Source organism: Cervus elaphus, chromosome 1, assembly GCF_910594005.1.
Source record: "Cervus elaphus chromosome 1, mCerEla1.1, whole genome shotgun sequence".
NCBI lineage: Eukaryota > Metazoa > Chordata > Mammalia > Artiodactyla > Cervidae > Cervus > Cervus elaphus.
The window spans coordinates 89,847,183-89,866,902 of record NC_057815.1 but is presented as its reverse complement, the minus strand read 5'-3'; the positions used below and the strand labels follow the sequence as shown (position 1 = coordinate 89,866,902).

Genomic DNA, 19,720 nt, shown 5'->3' with positions numbered 1-19,720 from the left:
GGAGGAGGACGCTCTGGGATGCTGCTTTGGGATCTCCTAAGATGCCCTCCCCACCTATGCAAATCACTCCATCACATGCAAAGCACTTCACAATATACAAATGATTTCACAATAACATAGTCAGCATTCCCGCCACTAGGAGCTGAGGACTGCTGGCCACCAGTAAGGGGATGGGCAAGACCCAGCTAGAAACACCACATGCTGCCTTCTCTCTGCCCTTTCCTCTCAATCGGACCGGAATTTCCATCATTAGGCTCCCTAATGTACTGGGGGTTGGGATGAGACTCTGGAAAATGGTCATGAGCCAGAAGAGCCCAGGTAGACTTCAGTGGGGGAACCATTGTGTGGCTGTTAAAAATGGTGAGTTAGACCTGCCTGGGGTTTCCGGATGTGGACTAGTAAGAAAAGAGAAATGTAGAAATATATCTGCTAGTTTAAACTCATAACAAGGAGGATGAATAGATGTATTGGTATATATATATATATATAAGCCCATGTACAATTGTGAGTAAATAAAAACTAGAGAAAATCAAGTCTTCCCAGGTGGTCCAGTGGGTTGAGGCGCATGCTCCCAATGCAGGGGGCATAGGTTCAATCCCTGGTCAGGGAACTAAGATCCCACATGCCGCAGCTAAGAGTTCGCGTGCCACAACTAAAGATCCTGCATGCTGGGGCTTCCCTGGTGGTTCAGTGGTAAAGAATCTACCTGTCAATGAAGGAGACATGGGTTCGATCCCTGATCCAGAAAGATTCCACATGCAGTGGAGCAATAAAAGCCCAGGTGCCACAATGGTTGAGCCTGTGCTCTAGAGCCTGGAATCCATGACTACTGAGCCCACACCCCACAAATACTGAAGCCTGTGGGCGCCTTGAGCCTGTGCTCCACAAGAAGAGAAGCCACGGCAATGAATTGCAACTAGAGAGTAGCCTCCGCTGGCCTCAACTGGAGAAAAGCCCCACGCAGCAGCGAAGACCCAGAACAGTCAATAAGTAAATAAATAAAAGTATTAAAAAAAAAAAGAATCCTGCATGCCACAATGAAGATCGAAGATCCTGTGTGCTGCAAGGAAGACAAGGCACAGCCAAATTAATTAAATTTTAAAAACATACATATAGAAAAAAGATGGTATTACAGTAATGTAAAGAGCAGAGGATGACACACGGTGGGGGCCACACCCGCCTCTCCTTGCTGAGCGCAGATGAATGGTTTCCAACACACTTATCAATCGGTTTGGAGGCTTCAGGGACGTCCTGGGTCACGGCACTGGGCCCACACATTCCAGCAGGGCAAGGTGAGCCTGGACACTGCTTTCTTATGTTTGGGAGGCATATGGCTCCCTGGGGTGGGGGTGGCGCAGACCAGTTTCTCTGATTTCACCGAGTTGCCCAGGGTCTGACTGTAACATGTTGTTCCTGGCTCTGGTCCCTTTACCGGGGGGCCTTTCTCAGTATCCTCAGCCCCCTGCTTCTGGAAGGTGGGGCTGCTCCTCACCGGGCAATGGCCCGCACTGCCCAGCCCTGCCAACCCTCTCCTCCTCTGGCAGTCCAGGCTGGAGGCCCGGGGCTGGGCGCCTTCCTCCTGCTTCCAGAGAGTGGCCTCTGAGAAAGCCGGCCTTCTCTGGGCTTTCCGTGGGGGCCTGCAGGGAGGCAGCAGTCTCTTGGAGAAGGGCGTCTGAGGCTCAGGGGGCCCGGGGTGAGGTGAGGCAGAGCCCAGGGCTCACCGGGGGCCCCCGCTGCTCTTACTGTGGCCTCCTGCTCTGCCTCTCCACACTGGACGTGCCCCTCTGGAAGCCGCGACCCTAACTCTGTCTCAACTTGTTCTTCCCAGAGCAGCCTTAGCTCCCCCGTGAGTTCCTGGGGTGCTGTCTCCTCTGAATTTCCAAGCCTGGCCCGACAGTTCCCAGTGACTCCCCCGAAGGCGCTCCCTGTGACCAGGCTCCCTCCCGCCCAGCCCGGCTGGGCCCCAGAAGCACCAGGCCAGCGCTGCCTCATTGCTTGCTCTGCTGCCTCCCTGCCTTCACTGCCCCCTGTGACGCCCACCGTCTCCATCGATTGGAATCCAGCCTGTTTACAAGGCCACCTCCTCTCTGAAGCCTTCTGGGTCAGTGGTCGTGTCTCTGGAACCCGGAGACCTGTCCCCTGAATACCTGGGGCTTCTCCACACCCCCACCCTCCTCAGCCTCACCCCGCTGTGGGCTTCTGGAAAGAAAGACAAGCTCTTGCCTATAACCCTGAGCAGAAGTCTGTCCAACTCAATTTAATGTCTCCCCTTCTTCCTCTCCTGCCTCAGGAGCACAGAATGGGATAAAATTCCTGTGCGCTACACACTGTGTTCTGAGACTTTGCAGGCCTCTCTTTCATTTAATTTATGTATTTGTAAATGTATATCTTTATTTATTTGGCTGTGCCAGGTCTTAGTTGCGGCAAGTGGGACCTTAGTTCAGGCATGCAGGATCTTGGTTTCCTGACCAGGGATCGAATCCACAGCCCCTGCGGTGGAAGGCGGAGTCTTAACTCCTGAATCGCCCTATTTAATTCATGTTTATTCATAGATTTCCTTACATTTTGCCCTAGTCCGAATCCCATATCTCTGCTTCCTCTTGGGGGAACCTGAATTTTAACAATTCTTTTTTTTATTTTTAACAAACATGACAGGCAATATTCTGTCGAATCTGACTTTTTTTTTTAAATAAGGAAAAGAGCTGTTTTCTTTTATATTATTCAGGATTTTATTTATTTTTTAACAATTGTTCTCATATAGGTCCTGCCTAACTCTTAATACACTTCAGTTCAGTCGCTCAGTCATGTCCAACTCTTTGCAACCCCATGAGCTGCAGCACGCCAGGCTTCCCTGTCCATCCCCATCTCCCGGAGCTTGCTCAAAGTCATGTCCATCAAGTTGGTGATGCCATCCAACCATCTCATCCTGTGTCATCCCCTTCTCCTCCTGCCTTAGTAAGCTTACTTTTAAATATTTTGCATTTTACGGGTAGTTAAAAGAATGTCACATTTTAAATGTAGTGCACAGGAAGGCGAATGATTTTTATGCACTCCTTTGATACCTGGTAAGCCAACTCCATTTTCTCACTGGTTCTGGTCAGTTCTCAGTATTACTCCTGAGTCTTTTGGGTGGGTAATCACGTCATCTCCTAATAACAAAAGTAGCAGAAGGAAGGGCCCCACATCATCTGTTGTAGAGATACGGTTTGGCGTGGTTTTGAACTCTGTAGGAAGTATTTGGGGACTGGCTTTTTCCATCAACAGTATGGGTCCTAAGGGCCCCCCTGGTGGCTCAGACAGTAAAGAATCCGCCTGCGATGCAGGAGACCCAGCTTCAATCCCTGTGTCAGGACGATCCCTGGAGAAGGGAATAGACACCTACTCTACTGTTCTTGCCTGGAGAATTCCATGGACAGAGGAGCCTGGCGGGCTACCGTCCACGGGGCCACAAAGAGTCGGACAGGATTGAGGACTAGCACTTTCATGGGTACTAAGACTGATTCACAATATTGGGAGAAGCTTGTTCACTTGCACTGCTGAGCAATGTGCCACTGTGTGAAGGAGTCCTCTGTAACGGACCCATTCTCTTTGTCAGTGGGCATTTGGGATATTTCCTAGATTTTTGCTATTCAGGACAGCGCAGCTTTGAATGTTCCCTGTCTCTTGGAGCACACGCCCAAGTTTCTCTTGATTTTAGCCTGGAGGGGGATCTGCTGGGCTTTACAAGATAAGGCCAGATTGTTTTCCCCAGAGGTTGTCTGGAGTTGCACTCTGACTAACCAGGCACTGGAGATCCCGAGGCCCCACCTCTTCTCCAGCGTCTGGTGCTGTTCATTTTTGCCCTTCATAGGGTGTAAAATAGCATCTTATTGTGGTCTTCATTTGCATTTCTCTCATTGCCAATGAGCTTGAGCATCCCTTAGATGTTGATTGGACAAATGTGTTTCTTCTTCTGGACAAAGGCCTGTTCGTGTCTTACATCTGTTTTTCTGTTGCATGACTAGGGTTGTTTCATCGTTGTTGTTTGTTTTTTCCCCTGTGGATTTGCAAGAGTCCTTTATGTATTTTTGATGTTGATCCTTCACCGGCTGGGCCTGGCAGACAGGCCGACGTCTCCTCCAGTTTGTGGCTTGCATTTCACTTTCTCTAAGGTGTCTCCACGTCTCTCTTCCCTGCCACACCTGTGCCAGGGATGCGAGTGTGCGTGCGTGCACGCGGGCGCGTGTGCGGCGTGTGTGGGGGGTTCCTGTCCCTCAGAACACACCTGGCAAACCAACGCCACTGCCTCTCCTGCTCCCTGGGGCGTTAAGGGACCCCGTCGCCCTCCCGCCCTCCCGTATTTGGTGGAGGGGGCCTGGGTGGGGAGCCCCCGTCGGCGTGGGGGTGGACGTGCCGCCGCAGGGAGGGCCTCCTCGCGGTGGTGCCCCCTCCCAGGAGTTATTTATCACTTCCGGCTGCTCACCTGGGGGCCGGGCCCCTCTCTGCTCCGCTGGGCAGCAGCCCGGGCGCTCCCTGGGGGCGGGCGGCCGCGGGGGAGGGGCGCCCCGGGCCAGGCCCTCGGGAGGCGGAGGCGCGGGCCAGGCCTGCGGCGGGGGCTGGGCGGGGGGCGGAAGCTGCCCGAGCAGATAAGAGCCGAGGTCGGTCCTGCGGTGAGACAGTGCGGGACGCCGCCTCCTCCCCCCAGCCTCCGCCCAGCCCGCCCCCGCACCCTCCGGTCCCAACTCCCCGGAGCCACGGTCAGCCCCGGCGGCCCCCTCCCTCCAACCCCGGGGGTTGATGCCCGGGAGCCGTGGGGGATGGGGCTCCAGCCTGCACATTGTGTTTCCAACCTCAGTCATCTCCGCTGGCAAATGGGGGCAGGAACTCCCGTTACCCACCCCAGGGCCTGTTGGGGATGGGACAGGGGCAGGCTGGTGAAACCCCTTTGTAGATCTGGGCCCTTTGTAAAGAAGGGGTACCCTGAGCTCCTCCTATGGCCCCTGCCTCTTCTTGCTGACTCTCCAGGCTTGATCCCCACTGTGTAGGTGAGGATTTGGGGGGCCTGCCTTAAGGCACAGAGCTGGCCGTCAGGAAACAAGTGGGGAGCGGAATGGAACTCTTTCTGTTGCCCCCAACCTGGGGAACAGAGCTAGGTTTGGGGATGCTTGTACACTCTGGGGGCCCTGTTTAAGAAAAAGATTACAAAATCACAAACATAAATTTGCTGAGTCCTCTCCCCGGGCCTTGAAAGGGGTCCAAGCAAGTGAGAAGGCAAGTCCAGCTTCTGTTTCCTGGCCCCACCCTGCAGGCCCCCAGGAAGGGCTTACACCCCTCCTATAGGAGCTGGTCGGACACCAATATAGCTGCAGGGCTGGCCCAAGGCAGGACAGCTGGGGCCCGGAGGAGTCCCCGCAGCAGCTGGGCGCACCCCCTTGCATGCCCAGGCAGCCCTCTGCCAGCCCAGCCCAGCCCAAGAGCGAGAGCAGTCAGGCATTTGGGGACTGCACCACAGCTGGGCAGGGCCCAGCCCTTCAGTCCCAGCCAGTCAAGGTTTACTTGCCACTCAGGGCCTCTGACTTGTGGGCTGGCAGTGGTAGGGAAAATTCCTAGGAAAAAAGGAAGGGGGACCTATCTGGGGCAGGGTAAGTGCATCTGACTTGGAGTCACACGGGACTGAGGTTCAAGTCCCTGCAAGACCATGTGACCTTGGGAAGACTCCTTCGCCTTGGTTTCTTCATCTGTAAAATGGGAGTAATAATAGTACCTACTCGTCAGAGCTGTAACGAGGCTTAAATGAGGCCATGCATGAAGCAGGGCTGAGCCCTTGGCCTTTAGAAGCAAATTTCCCTTCTGTGAAATCTCCAGGTCAGGAGAGGCATCTTTCTCTCCATATTAGGGTTGTCAGTGATGCAGGGGTGGGGGTGGGGGTGGGTGGAGTGGTGTGTCTCTGGTTGCAAAATTGAGAGTTAGACCCTGTGAATGTCTGGCAGCGAGGCCCTGGTTCTAACCACTAGGGCACACTGCCCCCTTGGGCCTGTCCCCACCCACTGCTAGGTGTGCATGCGCAGGGCAGGGAGCCGGGGGGAGCATTTGATTCAGGAGGCTGCTCACCTTTTCTGGATTTTGTAATCTCTGATCTTATGGTCACCTGAGGCTGGAATTTTTCTAACTCTGGCATACTGCAGCCTGAACCAGGAGAAGCAGGAGACTCGGGATGGAGATGACCTGGGGAACTGGCCAGGAATAGGCCATGACTGTGAACCAAGAACCTGCCTGCCAGTGCAAGAGATGTCAGAGACATGGGTTCTTTCCTTGGGTCTGGAAAATCTCCTGAAGGAGGGCATGGCAACCCACTCCAGTACTCTTGCCTGGAGAATCCCATGGACAGAGGAGCCTGCTGGGCTATACAGTCCATGGGGTGGCAAAGAGTCAGACACGATTGAACAACTGAACTGAACTGAAGCTACTTCGCGTGCACGCACACATGAGCCTGGGCAACAGTGACATCCCAAAGGACTCAAAAAGTCTTCCAAGCAAAGAGGTGCTGCTTCGCCCCACGTTTGCCTAGGATTTCTTCTGGGTTAATCGACGAGAGAACTGAGTTCTCAGTTCAGAGCTGCCCCTCTCTAGCCAGCTGAGCTCACACCAGTCCGTCTGCCCCTCTGAGCCTCAGTTTCCTCATCTGTGAAATGGGGATAAGAATACTTGCAGCTGCAAGGATTACAAGATGTGGTATGCACAGAGTGCCTGGTGAACACTACCCATTGTTCAAACCGTGTGGCTGTCTGGGTATGAAAGGGGGTGTCTTGGGAGGGCAGGAAGTGTGCGAGTAGACGTGGGGGGTCCTGCCAGGGCAAGAGTTGAGCCTCCAAGGACCCCGTCTCACAGATGGAGTGCCTTGGGGAAGGGCTGGGAACCCCAGCTCCGGTGCTCTCCCACATCAGGACAGGTCAGAGGGAGGTCAGGGGCCCTGGGCGTGCAGAGAAGAGCAGGGAGCCGAGGTTCTCAGGCAGGTGAAAGGGAAGGAGGGAGGAAGTGGGGGCTTCTGGGAGGAGACGGGAGTGGCGGTCGCTGTGTGTTGCTGGCCACACGGTCACCATGAGGCCCCAGACCATGACCTCCTTTGTCCTGCATTACCGGCTTTCAAGTGAGGCCTTTCCCCAGTGGGGAAACCGAGGCTCCAGGAGGCAAGATGACTTGCCCAGGGTCACACACTGCAGGCTCCCCAATCTGTCTGGCTCTGCAGCCCAGGCTCTCCAACAGTCACAGCCACTTTCTTATCTTATCTGCCTGACGAGGTTGTGAGTGAAGCAGCGTGATCTCAGAGGCGCAGAGGGATCCTGGGCCCTGCTGCTGTCTCCTAGGACCCCGGGCTCTCGGCTGCCAGTTGTTCAGGAGACACTGCCGGGAGACCCTGGGGGCTGGGGGCCTGGGTGGGGACCAGAGCATTTGCTCTGAGTGAGACAGAGACCCCTGGAGGAAAGGGGAGTGAGCCTGCCATCTCAGGAGGGTTCCAGTGGAGACACCCCAACAGCGGGGGAAGCTGGAGGTGTCGCTCACAACAGGGCCCAAACTAGCCAACCTATCTCTGAAATTCCTTTTTCTTGTCTTAAAAATTCATACAGATTTGTATCCTGTTAAATAGGTGGGCTCCCTCACCCCACGCACACTTTAAAAAAAAATCAGTTTCTACTCTCAGTTTCTGCCTGCGTGGACACTCCAGGAAGACATGATGTCTTCAGTGACTGCGTGTATCTGGTGTCTGCCCTTTGGACCCCAGGCCCTGGGCCCCTGGTCTGGTTTGAGAAAGTGCAGGGACAGAGTTGAGGTCACCGTCCTGCCCGTTCTCACAGTCCAGGGCTCTCCCCGCCTCCACTCCTTGCTCCGGCCTCTTGCTCTGGCTTTCCCGGCTCCTTTCACAGACGTGTGTCCAGCCCAGCCCAGCCCAGCCCAGCCATCCCACTGGGACTTCTCAGATGCTTCACCCCCTCCCCACCCCTCTTCATGCCCTGAGGGTCCTTGTCCAGAGGGGCCCTCCCCATCTTCAGCTGTCTATGCGGGGCAGTCTAAGCCTTTGCCTCCCCAGAGAAACAGCCTTGTTGAATTTCCCCACGCCCATTTGGAGGAAACTGAGGCCCAGTGCTGAGAGAGGCTGGGCCTCCAGGGTTCCCAGGGGACCTCCGGGCAGGTGGGGTACTCGCTAGGCCTGGGGGAGAAGGCACCCAATCCGGGCCCCCTGCCAGGGATGCAGGAAGGAGGAGTGGGGTGCCGGGGGCTGCCGCCTGGCAGGTCCCAGTGCCCGGGGTAGGGAAGTTTCTTATTTCTCCTGCTCCGACTTCCCCCTTTGATTTATTATAGCCATGAAATGCTCTGCTCTCTTCTCTTTTCCTTGCTGTCCGCGGGGCTGGAGCAGTGCAGGCCCTGTGGGGACTCCCACCTCCTTCCAAAGGGTGAGCCCCGGGGGGGAGCCGTAAAGGAGAGGTGAGTCGGGGCAGGTGGGGTGGGACGAGGAGGGGCCCTGACTCCCACCCGCCCTCCCCGCCCCCCCCAAGGCGAGCCCCAGGGGGCAGGACCCCAGGGGCCGGCAGTCTCGGTCGGGAAGGGCTGGGGCCGGCCCGAGAGGGTGTGGCAGGTGTGGACTTGATGGCAGACAGCTCCCAGGGGCTGTGGGGGTGGCGGGCTCTGAGGCTGCGGCCCCGGGAGGCTGGCGGATGGAGCCGTCAGGTCGAAGGCCGTCGAATGGTCCTCCCGTGCCAACCCTTAGGCCGGAGAGGCGGCTTCTCTGTCACCCCTGACCCCACATTCTGATTTCACGAGGACCAGAGGAGGCCTGGTTCAGACGCATCAGGGGGATGGGGCTGAGCACCAGGGGAAGGCGGGAGGCCTGAAGCCCAGGCCTCGGGCTCCTCCAGGCCGCCCCCCGGCCCCCACTGGACGCCCGCCCGTGGCCGGGGCCAGGCAGGTGAGGGCTAAAGTCCGACGGCCCGGCCCCCGGGGCGGACCTGGCGGCCGGAGCGTCCCCCGCCGCGGTGTGGTGCCTGTGGTAACCTGGCTGTTGGCGTTTTGCAATGGGCCGGGGGCGGGGAGGCTGCGCACACAGGCTTCCTGTGGTGACTGGGCGCTTCCTGTTTTCTCAGGCGCCGGACTTGCTGCTGCCGATGTGGAAACAGGGGCAGCTGCAGCCGGGGTGGCTCCAGGCAGGGCGGCCCGCCGACCCTGCCCAGAGGGGGCCTGAGTGGGCCCGCACCCCAGGCCCCGACCGGGGCAGGAGATGGCCCGAGTTACCCCCCAACCCCTGGGCCCCCAGCCCTCCCATCCCCAGCACTAAGAGGAAGGGGCCAGGCAGGGCTGCCGCTCAAGGCCAAGCAGGTGGTCCAGAGGGTCTGAGGTCCAGGGGCAGGAGCTCTGGTCTCAGCTCTGCCCTTTGTCCACCGAGTGTCTCTGGCCCTCCCTGCCCCTCCCCAGGCCTTGGTTTTCCTCTTTCACGTGAGGTGATCGTGGTACTCATGGTCTAAGATCCCTCGCCCGTTTCGGCCCCAATTCTGACAGTCCTTGATTTTTTCCATCCCAAGAGCTTCAGCTTGGAGGATGAGATCCGCCCTGGGACTGGGACCCTCCGAGGAAGGGCTTGGCATAGGCCTCGACAGAGAGGGGTTTGGAGAGACTGGGAGCAGGGACGAGCTCACCCGCTGGGGGAACCAGACTTCGATTTGAGGTGTGGAGGCCGGGAAGGCCAGGACCAGGTTAGGGAGACAGGGTGTAGATGGGACAGACAGAGAATGGTGGGTGACCAGGTTGACTCGGAAGGATGCCGAGCGGGAGAAAGATTTCCGGATCCCCTTTATTCCTACAAATTTTAGGAAAGGGTCCGGTCCGCCCTCACATTATTTCTCAGGACAGAGACGAGTAGGGCTAGGGGCCGGGCCAGCCCTTCCCGGCTGTCCCGCAAGGAGGTGGGTGTCCGTGTGGCATGACCCCTGGGCCTTGGGAGGGCCCGGAGCCTTCTCCCGGCATCAGCTGCCTGGAGGTTCCACCACCAGGGCCAGGCCTCGGGGACTTGGCATTGCCTTTTCCCCGAATGTGTGTTGTTTTGTTTTCAAGCTGCTCTTGCAAGAAGGGGAGGGCAGATGACTTGTGCTTCTGGAGATTGCTGACAGCATCTGACATCTGGAGGAAGAATTTCTTTGCAGGAAGGCTGAGGCCTGGCTGCCCCTGGGGGAACTGACCAGTCCACTGACTGAGTTCAGCCACCCCACTTGGCCCAGGAGGTTCTGAGGTGCCCACTTCCTAAGTGGCTTCTCCTCAGTCTCAAGGCCTGTCCATCGCGGACGGCCAAGGACTGGTTCCAGCCAGAGAGGCCTCGAGGATCCCGAGACCCTGGTGCTCAGCCTGAGGGGCCGGGAGGCCAGCCTGGCCCCCGCCATCGCGTCCCCTGCCTTGGTGCCTGGGGTCAGCCCAAATGCTGAGTTGGCGGCTCCGCAGCTGCTCTTCTGCCCACGGAGGCCCAGTTATAAATAAGCCCAGTGTGGCCAAGTCATCAAGTTCTATCCCAGCTGTATTACCTCAGTGACCACAGGTTGGGGCTGCCCAGAACCGGGCCCGCCAGAACCTGCCCATCAAGCCCAAAGGCCGGGCCAGCCTCGATGCCCGCGGGGGTCCTCAAACCCAGGGCAGCAGCGCGTGCAGCTAGCTGCTCAGACCTGGACCTCCCTGGACACGGGCCACAGAAGGGGCAGGGCCCATCCCGCCCGCACGGAGCCAGCAGCTATTTACAAACCGAAACCAGGAGAAGCGAAGTGACTGCGGCCAGAGTGACTCCAGGCCCCCCGGCCCCCACTCCTCCCCACGGCCCCCTCCCCCGCTCCGCACGGCTTCCTCTTTCCTTCCCCACACAGCTCCCCAACCTCCCACTGCCCCGGCCAGCTCTCTCTGGACAACCTGCCAGGACCTCGCAGTGACCCCCCGCCCTGCCCCATCCCCGGCCCTTCAGCCACTTGCTTGGAGAAGCAGGGGGGTTCTCTTCAACTCCTCACCGCCCCCCGCCAGGACCCCATGAGCCTGGGCTCCTTGGAGCAGCCCCCTCCCACCGGGGCCCGGCCCACTCTGGCCTGCCCAAAGCACATTCCCACAGTTCTCAGTTCCCCTTCGTGACTGGAAAAGCTCCAGCCCCGATGGCCGCCATGACGCTGCTCGGCCCTGCCCGAGGGTAGCCGCTCCAGGGGCCCCTTGACCTTTCCCTGGGTGGGGGGGTGGGGGCAAGGAATCTGGGGCGCTGCGGTGGGCCTGGGGGCACCCGGGGCCTTCCAGGGGGCTTGTTTCTGGGTGGGAGGCCCCAGCTGCCTACTGTCTTTGAGCTGGGTTTCAGTCCCCTCATTCCGCTGGTGTGGGTCACAGGCCCTCTTGCGGGCCAGAGTTGAGCTGGGATGGACGGACGCTGGGCCTGAGACCACGGCTCACGCTGCTTAGGAACTGGCAGGCAGGACTGGCCTTGCAGCAGGGGATTGTTCTGGGAAGAGACAAAAGACAACACAAGGAACACTCGTTTCAAATCATGGACGAGCTCTCATGATGATGCAGAGGGGGGTCAGTTCTTTTTGTCCCCAGATAGAGCCTGTCCCATCATCTCCGTCAGAAATGATGCTGGGGCGCAGAGGGCGAGGCGCGTGTCCCAGGCTACACAGCGGGCAAGCGTCTGGACTGGGAGTCAGGGTTTCCTGACACCCAGTCCCCTCGTCTGTCCATCTGACTGGCCCTCACTCCGTCTCATCCGTCTGTCTCCTTCCCCGGGGAGGACACAAGTTTCCCAGCCCCAGGGACAAGGCAGGAAGCTGGGCTGGCCCGAAGCTTGAGGGTGACACAGGCCTTGGACTCTGGAGCTGCCGGACTGGGTCGTCAGCGGCCCAGGTCCCCCTCCGCGGCCCCAGGGGAAGGCTCTGCCTGCCCCACTCCATACCTCCCACCAAGTCCCAGCTGAAGCGGAGCCCTGGCACCCTACCCACCTCAGCCCCAGCCAGCGGGCCGCGTTTCACCTAACCCTTCCAAACGTCAGAATCCTCTTCCATGGACTGTCAGTCCTCAAACACAGAACACCCGCTCCATGCCAGCCGCCGCAGGTGCGAACTGTCTCTAGAGCTAGGACATGGCACCTGCCCAGAGTCCCGTGCGCACGGCAGATGAGTGACAAGATGCTGAGAACTCTGGGAGGGAAACTGAGGCTGGGGGACCCCAGGAGAAGGTGACGGGTGCTTCCCGGGGTGAGGAGGGGCCCCTCGGGTGGGATAGGAAAGAGGTCCCCAACAAAAGCCTGGGGGGACAGGCTCCCCCTGCCGAGTCCCACCCCTGGGCCTGGGCGCTAGTGGTTCCCACAGTTCAAGTGCCCCTTCTTCCTCTGGGCCCAGTGAACTCCTATTCATCTGTCAGGGCCCATGGACACACCATAGTATGACCAGGCCTGGCCTGGCTTCATGGCTCCTTGCCTCCTCCTTCCCACCCAGAGGCCAGGCCTCCTTGGTCACGACGCCCTTGCCAGCCCCACCCAGCAGGCATCTGCTCCCGGGCTGGAGCCCCCGCCGTCCTCTGCTCCGAAAAGCACCGTTTCCCTTTTCTGGGTGACCACACGCCATGCACAGGGAATTTCCACCTCAGCCTGTGGAGTCTCTGATTCACCCAGGCCCCTTATGCATTTAACTCCTTCCGGGTCCAAGGCTTCCTACTCGTTGCCCCTCGCGCTTGCCCGGGACCCCTAGACTGCTTCGAAGTAGCCTCGGATCCCACAGCCTGGAAATCAAGTCAGCGCCTCAGTCACCGGCCCCCTCAGCACCCTCCCACTCACGCACCGGGCACAGAGACCCCTGTCCCGCCGGCTCCCGGCACGCACGCTGGGGCGGCTTTGGGCTGAGAGCACAGACTCTGTGTAAGATAAGCCTGGTCCGGCCCTGATTCTGGCTTTTTCTGCTTTCTGGCCTGGAGCGGTATAAGGGTCGGCTCTGAGGCCCATTTCCCATCTGTTAAAATCGATCCCTGTGCCGTCGCTTTGTTGTAAATGTCTAGCACGCTGGCCCATGACCGGAGCTCGATATCGATTACCTTCTTCCTACCACAGCATCGCTACTCCAGACCTGGGGCCCCTAGGTCTTGTCCCGAGAGCTGGCTGCTCAGGCAGGGAGGAGGGCAAAGGAGGGTGAGAGGCTGCTCTCTCAAGGCTCTCCTCCGCCAGCTTCTCGGCTCCTCACGTTGCTCAGCTTTTCCAAGGAGGCTTTGGAAAGGCCAGGGGGTGGGAGCTTCCAAGGAACTGAGGACCGCAGAGATCCTGAGCCCTCGGAGACAGGGCCGAGCCTTCCTCCTCCAGAGGGATGCTGGGCACGTGCATCACATAGGAACATCTCCAGTGCGGCCTCTAATTCTCACAGTCCCCTGGGGGGTATCCTGCTGTTGGCCCCGTTTTACAGATGACGATAGCGAGGCTCTGAGAAGTGACTTGCCCTCAGCCACGTGGCGAACACAGGGCAGGGGTAGGATTCAGAATCAAGGTCTCTAGAGCCATACTCCTAACCTCCACGAGGTTAAGAGGGTCGCTCAGCATTTGTGGAGGCCAGTGAGGGAAACGCGCACTGATTTGAAAACCTACTGTATTCAAGGGGAAGGCTCACAGAGTGTCTCTTTCTGCCCTCTGGACCATGCTGCGGCTGGGTCTTGGCGCCTCTACAGAATTGAGGCCTCTGAGCTCCGGGGAGGGGAAGGGGCTACAGTGCCAGTGGTAAGGAAGAATCCAGGGGTGTCTGGATAGGAGAGGATGATGCCGGGGGCTCCACAGAAGCGGGGGGCCTGGCGGGGAGGGGGGGGAAGTGGCTCCTGTCCTCCGTGAGCCAGAAGGGCGGGTGCTGCCCGTGGTGAGCAGGAGGAAGTCGCTGTGGGTGGCGGTGGGTTTGAGGTGCCGGAGGCTGAGTGATGTGGCCAGGAGGTGAGCTCCCCGTCTGAACGGCCTGGTCAACAGGAGACAAGGGTGTGGAGGGGGGTAGGGGGGAGAGCTGAGATTCAGGGCATGACGGAGATCGGGCCCCTCTGGAGATCTCTGCTGCTTGGCCCCTGGGGCTGGGGAGCTGGTGGGAGTGTTGCGGGGGGAGCAGGGAGGTAGGCAGGAGCTGGCGCAGAGTGTGAGGAGGGATTCAGTAGGGCGGGGGAAGATGGAGGTGACCTGGGAAGGGAGCGTCTGGGGAGACAGCCTGGAGGAGGCGAGCCCTCAAAAGATGGAGGAGGGAAAAAAAAAAAGATGGAGGAGGCCTTTGAGTGTGAAAGGGGGTGGGACTGTGAGCAAAGGCCGTGGGAGATTGAGAAAGAGGTTCTGGGAATGTTGAGTAGCGTCTTTGGGCTGGAGGTGGGGGCAGGGCTGGTCCACTCGGGGTGGGGGAGGGTGGGAAAGGCTGGGCAGGGTGTTGTGGGGTGGGGGGTGGACTCCAGCACAGGACTCGGAGCTTTGGACTTCAGCCTGTGAACAAGCCAGAGCTAAGGAGCGCTTTTAGGTAGGAAAGCACCCATCCACGGAAGCACACGCCCCAGGGCCACCCCCACACACCCCCTGGCCAGCTGTGTGTCCTTGGGCAGCCCCCTCGCCAGCTGAACCCCGTGACCCTTGTCTGTAAAACGGTACTGGTAGTAAATTCTCAGGGTCATGGGAGGTGGGGTGAGTTAATGCCGGGCAACGAGGGCCTCAGCCGGTGGGGCTGGTCGCCTTGGTCCCGGCCCCTGGCACTTTATGGGCGCCTGCCCTGGGTACCACCCGGGTCTCCAGCTGACCTGGTTTAAGCCTCGCCTGTCTCTCGATTGGCTGAGTCATGGACCCCCTTCTGACCCAGTTTCCTCGACTGTCCCAGGGGGAATGATAAGAGCCCCAACTTCAGATCTGAATGAGAACGTGAACTCTGCAGGGGTGCTCCCGTTCTCCCGGAGTAGGGACCAGATTCCACACGATGCACAACGTCCCTCAGCATCCCCGCCCCACCCAGGCCTCTCACCTCCCGGCCCTCCCACGCCCACTCTGCTCACACTGGCCCCTTGCTGGTCCCCCGCCTGGAGCTCTTCTCCCAGGTGTCTGCTTGGCTGGCTCGCCCACTTGTCCCCGGGGTTGGTTCAGTGTCCCCATTCTCCATGTCTCCCCGAGGCCTGCCCTGCTCCCCTTCACGCTGCAGATGCGCCCCCCCTGCCCCACCGCCGCCCTGAGCTGGGCAATCCCCTTTCCTGTAGCGCTTGCCTCCTTCTCGCCGACTCCGTGTGTCCCCTGCCACCCCCCCACCCCCGCCTGCTCCAGAATCAGCCCCTGGAGGACAGGGGCCTTTGCCTGTTTGGTCGCCTGACCCCTGGAGGCCCTGAGCAAATATTTGTCAGATGTCCTCACGGGCTCCAGAGGCGGCCCCGCACTCGGACCGGCGCTCAGAGCTTGGAGGGGCCCAAGGAGCCCCTCCCAGTGTCTCAACCGTGAGAGGAAGTTGCAAGATGGCCATTTCTGTACACTGGCTCAGCTCTCTCTGGTCATCTTTCCCAGCTCGCTCTCTGAGGCCTGGGTTCTCCCACGCGCCCTGTCGCGTCCCGCCAGGCCCAGCCGCTTGCAAGGGTGGAAGGGTGGAGGGCATCTGGAGCTCTTTGGGGCTGAGGGTGAGGGGTCTGTGAGAGAAGGGGTCACGACGTTCCCCCGTGTGCACTCAGCTTCGAGGACGTGGGCCCCGTGTTTCCTGTTGCTTGCCTGCCTTGTGATTGCAATAGCACCCGGCCTACCCCAGCAGACGCCCAGCCCAGGGCAGGCAAAGGCCGCCCAGCCCTCCACCAGCCAGGCTGCCTGACCGCGTGTCCCTCTCTGCAGGGCCCAGCCCTGCATGGCCGCCCGCTTGTCCCGTGGTGGTGGGAACAGCACTGTCATGGGCTGCTGGTAGGAGGATAAGTGGGGAAAACCTTTACTCAAGGCAATGTGACAATATCTCTATTGTTTAATCACTCAGTCGTGTCCGGCTCTTTGGAGACCCCCATGGCCTGTAGCCCGCCAGGCTCCTCTGTCCATGGGATTTCCCAGGTGAGAATACTAGAATGGGTTGCCATGCCCTCTTCTAGGGGATCTTCCCAACTCAGGGATCAAACCTGTGTCTCCTGCATTGGCAGGCAGATTCTTTACCGCTGAGCCACCTAGGAAGCCCATGTTTATCTACTTATTTACTTGAGAGTTAAAAAAGCATGCAGTACACTTAAAACTAATACAATGTTATATATATCCCTTATATTTCAACTGAAAAGAATGTCCCCTTTGATTTCAAAATAGGTAAGTCAAAAATTTCTGTGTGTGCTTCAATAAAAAAAATAAAAATTAAAAATTAAAGAACTATCTGGGCACCTACACTGATAGCCTCTAAATAGTTATCTGGTCTCTTTTCCAATGAGTTAAGATAGAAAGCTGTGCCATTTTCAATATTACTTATAATTGAAGGAGTTTTTGTTTCTATTTTAGGTAATTCCTGATACTATTTATTAGTGTCTGCAGGGAGGTGCACAAAGATTTTTGACTCAGCCTGCATTTGGTTGTGGTGATTTTCTTTTCACTGTCAAATCTCTTAACTGTCACGATTAGACTTGGGAAATTAAATATAGAGAAAGAATTTATAGCATTTTAGTGTCTCTCCCTTTGAACATTTACTTCTGCAGAAGTAGGCCTTTCTCCAACATAGTTTTCATGTAAGGCAGAAAAATAGGTTTCGTTCTTTACAGTTGAAGGATGTTTTTTAGAAACAAGCTGACGTGAAGGCATGAGGACTGCCACCTGGAGCCAGCACTGCAATCCCGCCAGTCCTGGAAACGACCTTTCACCCACATCTTCCCCCAACTATTCCAGTAGACACTCCCCTCTAACTTTCCTGCAAAAAAAAAAAAAAAGCACTCCTCTTTGACCCAGTATTTCAACTTTGGGGCATTTATCCTAGACGTACACTCACATGTGTGTAAATTAGCAAATTTTGCCTATTGCAGTATTATTTGTAATAGCAGAAGTCTGGAAACAACCTGAATATCCGTCCGTAAGAGACTGGTTAAATAACTTTTCAACAATGGAATGCTATGCAGCAATGAAAATGGACCACAGCTACATGCAACAAGAATGTTTACACTATGATTCTCTTCATAGAAAGGTTAAAATCTGTTAAGGTAAAAGCTAAACTATATTGTTAGAGATGTTTACTCAAGTGGGAAAGCTGTAAAGAAAACAGGGAAATAATTACTGGCAAAGTTAGGATAGTCTTCCTTCTAGAGAGAGGCAGGACATTTGGGGAAGCTTCTGGAGTTCTGGCAGTGTTTTATTTCTTGACCTAGATGGTGGTTATGTACGTGTATGCTTTATAATTATCTTTTAAATTGTACACAAATGTTTCCTGCAGTTTTTTGAATGAATGAGGTCTCGCATGATGTGACGCTACCACAGTTTACCCAAACTGTAGAATACTATATAGTCATTAAAAAGAACAAGACGGCTCTGTATGCATGGGCATGGGATGGATTTAGTGGGGAAAAAACAACCAAAGTGAAGCACGATGTGTTCAGGGCGCTGCTTGCTGTGTGAAATTTAAAAAAGAATATATCTGCCTCTATGCTTCTGTCTGCTAGACTTCCTCTAGAAAAAATATCCAAGACTCAACTAACAGGGAACGGGACCGTTTCCCTTCTTGTTACCTTTTGAATTTCATACCATCTGTATCTATTACCTATTGAAAAATTAACATAATTTTAAAAACCGTTTCAGGGATTTCCCTGGTGGTGCAGTGGTTAAGACTCTCCCTTCCAATGCAGGGGAGACAAGTTCGATCCCCGGTTGGGGAGCTAGGATCCTGCATGATGCCGTGGGGCAGCTGAGCCCACATAGCACAACTAGAGTCCACATGCCTCAACAGAGACCCAGCGCGGCCAAAGACAAATAACAAATAAAAAGATGAAAATAAAAAACAGCTTTGCCTCTCATTCCCTGGAGCACCTAAGTGGTTTTTTTTAAAAATCTCAAACCAATTTCTTGCCCACAAAAACTCAAGCCACGGGGTCAAAAGACACTCCTGGTGACTTCCAGCAAACTGCGGACCCTCTGTGCTCAGGCCTGCAGCCTCCCAGGACCCACGGTGCTGTCCGCTCTCGCCCTCCTCTGTGTCCTGCCCTCCCACCGCCCCACCACGCTCTTTCTTGACTCACTTCTCTCTACCCCCTTCTTTGGCTCTTTCTCCTGTTTTTCTGCCTTCCTCTTCCTCCCCAGTCCTGACCGCCTTGGCCCCTCTGTGTCCCCCCGGCCCCCCGTCTGCTCCACACGTGGCTCCTCGTCCTTCTGCCTCCATCCCTGCCCTGGGATCCCGCCCTTCCGAGGGCCCCAGAAAGCAGGTCCAGGCTCCCCACTCACAAGCTGTGTGACCCTGGGCGAGTCACCAACCTCTTGGGCCTCAGGGTAACATGATTGTCCCGGTTCCGTGAGATCACAAGAGTGGAGGCACTCAGCCCAGTGCTGGACACTCAGAAAATGCCTATCCCACCACCCCCCACCCCTTTGAAGGAGTTGCTAGCTCCTGGGGTTGTGGATATGATCAAACCCTTCCTGCTCTGCTTGAAATTGTTTAGAATCTGGGTCCTGCTATTCCTAAGGCTTAGGACCTCAGCAGGTCCCTTGGAATCCGAGCCTTGGGAAGAGGTTTCTGGTGCGCTTAGGGAGGATGGGCAGTGGGAGGAAGGATGGGGAGGACTTGCTGGTGTGGGGATGGATACAGGGTGCTCGAGCTGCGCAGAAAGTGGGAGCCAGTTCTGCCTGTTTCCCGAGATTTGGGGCCCTGGGGATTTTCTCACCCTGGGCTTGGCCAGACTTGGGACAGTGGAGTCTCTCTCTTCTCTCGTGGCCCCTTGAGGCTTAGGGCTCAGGAACACGGAGCCGGCCTGGTCCGCTGCCTGCACTCACGGGGGAGAGCAATACACTGCCTCCTCGGGTGTGTGCGCGCTCAGTCGCTCAGTCGTGTCCGACCCTTTGTGACCCCACGACCCCTGTAGCCCGCCAGGCTCCTCTATCCATGGGATTTCCCAGGCAAGAATACTGGAACAAGCTGCCATCTCCTCCTCCAGGGGATCCTTCAGACCCAGGGACTGAACCTGCCGATCTCCTGTGTTGGCAGATGGACTTGTTACCACCGCAATACACCTGGGAAGCCCAGACTCCCTGCTCGGGACCAGCAGAGGCCCGCAGCAGCTCCTGGAGGCAGCCCACGCTCCCGGGCTTGGTACTCAAGGCTCTTTGCCACCGGGTCTGGTCTTGCTTCCAGCTTGTTCCCTTGTTCTCTGCCGCCTCCTGGCTTTGCTCTGGCCCCGGCGTGCTCCCCTGCGTGTGGCCCTGACCCGACTGACTATGCGCCTTTGCACCTGGCACCTCTTGTGCCCCTGCCTCCCCAGAGGAGCGTGCATCTGCTCACATGTCTGTTCTCTCTGTGGGCCTGTGAGCTCTTGGAGGCCCAGGGCACGCCTCCTTCATGTTCATGTCCCCTTGCCAGGCCCAGCACATGGGAGACCTTCAGTAAAGCATTAGTGATTAAACAAATGAAAGAGGAGATAAATAAGCATATAAACCAAACAAGCAAGGAATGAATGAATGAACACAGCAAGCAGGATGTGGCCCTTGTGCAGTAGAGCCCACCCTCAGCCATGCAGTCAGTGGGGATGAGGCCTTCTTGATGAGAAAGTGGGGTCAGGGATG

The 19,720-nt window shown here is 57.1% G+C and overlaps 1 long non-coding RNA gene across 1 annotated transcript; it reads left to right on the top strand.

Annotated features, from left to right (window-relative positions):
• Window positions 1-4,362: 4,362 nt before the first annotated feature.
• Window positions 4,363-17,964, top strand: LOC122699598. The gene is made up of 2 exons (XR_006342644.1): window positions 4,363-16,039; window positions 16,744-17,964. It is a non-coding gene; the product is annotated as an uncharacterized LOC122699598 (long non-coding RNA).
• The last annotated feature ends 1,756 nt before the right edge of the window (window positions 17,965-19,720 follow it).